Raw genomic sequence first — 4,482 nt, forward strand, 5'->3', positions numbered from 1 at the left:
GCTAGAACGTAGAACGAAATAAATAGGTGACCTACACAAACTTTAGATGCCGAACATTTTAAGGGCCAGCCTAATGTAGGTGGTAATTTATTTTTTAAATAAATTGATTTTAAAGCTACTTCATAAAAACTTGTTTTGATTATGGCACGTAATACTACATTAACACGGCATAAGTATGCATTTAGATATTTGTTTTTTTTTGGTATAGCTGGCAACACTATTAATTTTTTTCTTTATCAAGCAACGGTAAATAATTTTTTTATTAAATACCTTCCCTTTTGTTTACGCTCATATAGACATATTTTGTTTTAACTTTTATAAGAAAATGTTTTTTCTTAATTTTTGATATGGCAATTATTAAAAAAATCTGAACTTAAGTCATGAAATGATATTATAAAAATTTATTTCACAAATCCATAAAATTAGTTTTCAAACAATTTGCTCTTTATAAACTTTAAAAATAAAAATTTTCTGGCAACTCAGCGCTCTAGTGGTAACTTTTGGCTTCGATTTGATAAACATTTTTATTTACAAGTAATTTTTAAGCAAAAAACACAACCGACTTCAATGCTCGTTTAAAAATTTGGGAGTACTGTTAATTTCTTCATGATCCAATCGGAACTAGATCAAATTAGTATGGGGCCACCCTTGTGGTACCACCTTTCGGATAAAAAAAAAAAACAATTATCGAAAACGGTTCACGTGGCCTAAAGTTATGCGGTAACATAAAGAAAACATTAAAAAAAACTTTCCTCCGTTTTTTGAAGTCAGTTAAATGATATTTCTCCAAATCTAAATTTCTTATAATAAATACCGATCTTAACAGCCTTCACTGGAATAATAAAAAATCGCTTGTATAGTTCTAGTAAGTATCCTCCACAAATACTGACTTCTTATATTCCAACGATTTTCAAACTATAAATTCATGCTACCCCTTCAAAAGTTACTCATACGTACCGGCGCACCAAACACTACTACACAACACAGCCCCTTTTACTACTACCCGCGTGACACTTATTGCGATCCAAAATATTGCTGCAGCATAAAAGCGTTTGCACAAAGCAGCATATTTGACAACAACATAAACAACGAAAAACCAATCACTGGAAAAAGCAAATTTTTCTGGTTGAAAAAATTTAATTTCCAACAGCTTTATGAAAAGAAAAAAGTGAATCAAAAAGCACAGCGTTGCTTTAAAACGTACAACAAATGCGCCAATACGAAGGCAACAACGGAAAGGGTATGCAAAATACTTAAGCGAATTTAGTCGAAAATTGCCCATTTTCGGGTCACTAAACTGTAATTTTCGCGCGCGCAATAGAACCGAAAGCGCACTCGCGCACACTTATACATATGTATGTACGAGTGCATATGCAAACAAACATGTAAGTACGTAAAGTACTCGTCGTAGTATGTACATATGTATGTATGGCCTTTAGTCCCAACGCGCTTGAGCCGCGCTGCATTGTTGTGACACTATATTTGGCGGCGCTTTGGATTCGCGCTCTTCGTCCAAGCATAAATTTGGCTTTGCAATTAGTGGCGAATTATGTGCAAAGTGGCTTTGGCACTAAGCATGTATATGGCTGTGACTTTGTATGTATATGCGTGTGTGTTTGTGCTATGTACCTAGCGGCTTAGTCACTATTAAATGGCTGCAAATGCAGTGTTTAGTGTCTCACACTTTTTTAAGTCTCAGGCATGGTCCTGGATAAGAATTACTTAAACGAAAATCTCGCTCAGAATAGAAGACGCTTTTTCTATCCCTTTGACTGTGTGTCAAAATTATAAGCCGCAGAATTTTCCTTTTTTGATTTCATCGCATTTATTTCGCCCACTTTTTATCATTTTATTTCGCTTGGCGCCTGCCTTTCGCACTTTGATTTATATTCTTCGATTTTTTCTTCGATTTTTGTAGACTTTTTATTTGCAGCCATTTCATACCAAGTGCCACTTCTACAAAACGCACTTACACGCTAGTCAGTACAAAAAATGAAAAACAACCGCATACAATGCTGCGCGTTCTAATAGAAAATTCGCGCATGCAATGCATCATCAACGATCGTAGTCAGCGATTCGAACTGAGGCGTAGTTATACAGTGGCACTTGCTTGAGCGCATTTTCACACAAAAATAAAATAAAATTATTTTCAACATATTTTTACTCTAAACGTTTTAAATGTTGCTGAAACTACACACAAACAGGCATATATGTGAAAATGCTTTTTTATAGCATGTGTGCATGTGAATTATGGTGGACCAAAAAAAAGTTTAAAATGTTATGCTCTCACCTACCAGAATTTTTCGAAAAAAACATATTCGTATTTTTTTTTTGTTAACAAATTTTTACTTAGAACTGCCTCAAATCCCATGAAATTTCCCATGTATTTTATATGGGAAAAATACTTTTTCTGAGAAATGGCAAAGAATTCTTGAAACCAATATTTTTCGATCGGTAAACTCTGTTTGTCGTCAAGAAATAATAATATCCAATTGTCTATTTTACCATTTTTTAGTACCAACAATTTTTAATGAGCTTTCCTTTTGCATTTTTTGGGAGCTTTTGGGGAACCTATAAAAACAGTTAGTATTAAAGTATACTATTTCTACGAAAAAGTGTTTCTTTCCCATATAAAGCTTGATAAATTTTATTTGTATAGTTTTGTAGTTATATTTTTTTTAACAAAAAAATCGGATATTCTTTCTTCATTTAGAGAAATTCCAGGGGGTGAGAGCTTAGAATTTTAAACTTTTTTCACGCACGTGTTCACCTTAATGCACATATGTGGTTGTTGTACTCGCTCAAGTTAAAGTAGTTCACTATGTTTGCACTGCCTCAGGCCGATTAGCGGTGGGTTTTTTCGCATACACAGCTTTGCCATCAACACTTTTTGCAATCGCGGTCTGGCAAGTTTTTAATGCGTGCAGAGCCAATGGCAATGGTAATGTGTATATGCATGTTTGTATTAACTTAATTTTAAAGTACTTAGCTTTACTTTTATGCCTGTAATCTGAACAATTTAATTTAAAATAGGATGTATTTAAAATTATTTCTATAAGTCCTGATTCAAATAAATATCGATTGTCATTCATATACTTATACACATCCACATCCATATGCATTCCATATCCATATTCATACCCATGTCTGTAAACATATCCATATCAATAGCTATGTGTATTCATTTCCTATCCATTTTCAAATCCATATCCATATTCCTATCCATAACCGTATCCATATCCAAATCCATATCCATATCCATGTCCTCCCCGTCGATATCCATATCGATAGATTTACAAGTTTGTTTCCATATCCGTATCCATATTTACATATTAATATCCATACCTATATCCCTAATGTAGGTATGTTTCAACGTCTGGATAATTCATGAATGGTTTCGTAATAAATTTTCACAGGTTTGTTTAAGATTTTACTATGCCAAAAACCTTAAGATAATAGCCAAAGAGCACAACCCTCCTCCCACGTAGGCAAAGAATAGTGGTGGTGTGATACCATATGGAATACTAATTCTTTCGCCACTTTTACAATTCCTTTTAATATCCAGGCGTCCAAGGATATAGAAGCAAATCTCACAAGTTGTTAAATTTTTCGATAAAAATGTGTCTTTGGTCCAAAATGGTGGCACACTTATCTTAGACAATGCATTATCTTCAGTTTTACATAAAGAACAAGATTCCTTCGGGTAATTGTATTTAAATGAAAACTTAAAAAAGATATACTAGAAAAAATCAAAATAAAAACTCATGTTTATATACCCGTAGTTGTGTATATAACGCATACGCTCCGTAGCACCACACATAGTCAGCTTAAACGTGTACTCACATGCCTTAACTTAAAAGTTATATTATTTAAAAGTAATTAAATATTAGCGTGGAATATCTTGCTACATATAGTATTCTGCACGGAAATGCTTATATAATAATTTCTTAATTTATGTAACACTTTCAAAATAAATTTCGAGTGTGCCAATAAAAATTGTAAAACTCGAATTTTTTTCGCAAATTTATTTTCCCGATTTTTTCGGTTCGTTTTCGCAAGAAAAAAATTTTCACCGTTTAATGGTGACATTTTAAAGTATCTTAAACTTTAATAATAAAAAAATGAAATTTCAAAAATTACAAAATAGCTGCGACCCATTTTATGCATGCTGCCATTTTTTTTTTTTGAATTTAGTGGCACACTCTCGAAACTTTACAGATACGCTGTATTTGATGCTAACTTTCATTGCCTCTAATATGAACATTCTATTAGAAAACTTCCCACAGTTATTAAAAAAAGAACATCATTTGCTTATAATAGGACCACATATCGATGGCTGAGTGGAAGATCGACCTATTTCGGAAGCCAGTTCGAAAACGCTCTATCTCAAAAAACTTTTCAAGAACGCCCTATTTCAGAATTTAATTGAAAAACACCCTATCTCAAAATTCGGTTCAAAAACGCCCTATCTCACTTCAAAAT

At 33.0% G+C, this 4,482-nt stretch overlaps 1 protein-coding gene across 2 annotated transcripts in view; it reads left to right on the plus strand.

Annotated features, from left to right (window-relative positions):
* Window positions 1-3,360: 3,360 nt before the first annotated feature.
* The window catches only part of Pgant9 (polypeptide N-acetylgalactosaminyltransferase 9), a 112,022-nt gene continuing 110,900 nt past the window's right edge, over window positions 3,361-4,482 (plus strand). For both annotated transcript variants that reach the window (XM_017617969.1, XM_017617972.1), the window contains exon 1: window positions 3,361-3,416. The gene's annotated coding sequence lies outside the window, so the exon portion shown is untranslated. The remainder of the gene's footprint in view (window positions 3,417-4,482) is intronic.

The sequence above is a fragment of the Rhagoletis zephyria genome, unplaced genomic scaffold (genome assembly GCF_001687245.7).
Source record: "Rhagoletis zephyria isolate East Lansing unplaced genomic scaffold, Rhagoletis_zephyria_1.1 Rzeph_scaffold_01532, whole genome shotgun sequence".
Classification (NCBI taxonomy): Eukaryota; Metazoa; Arthropoda; class Insecta; order Diptera; family Tephritidae; genus Rhagoletis; species Rhagoletis zephyria.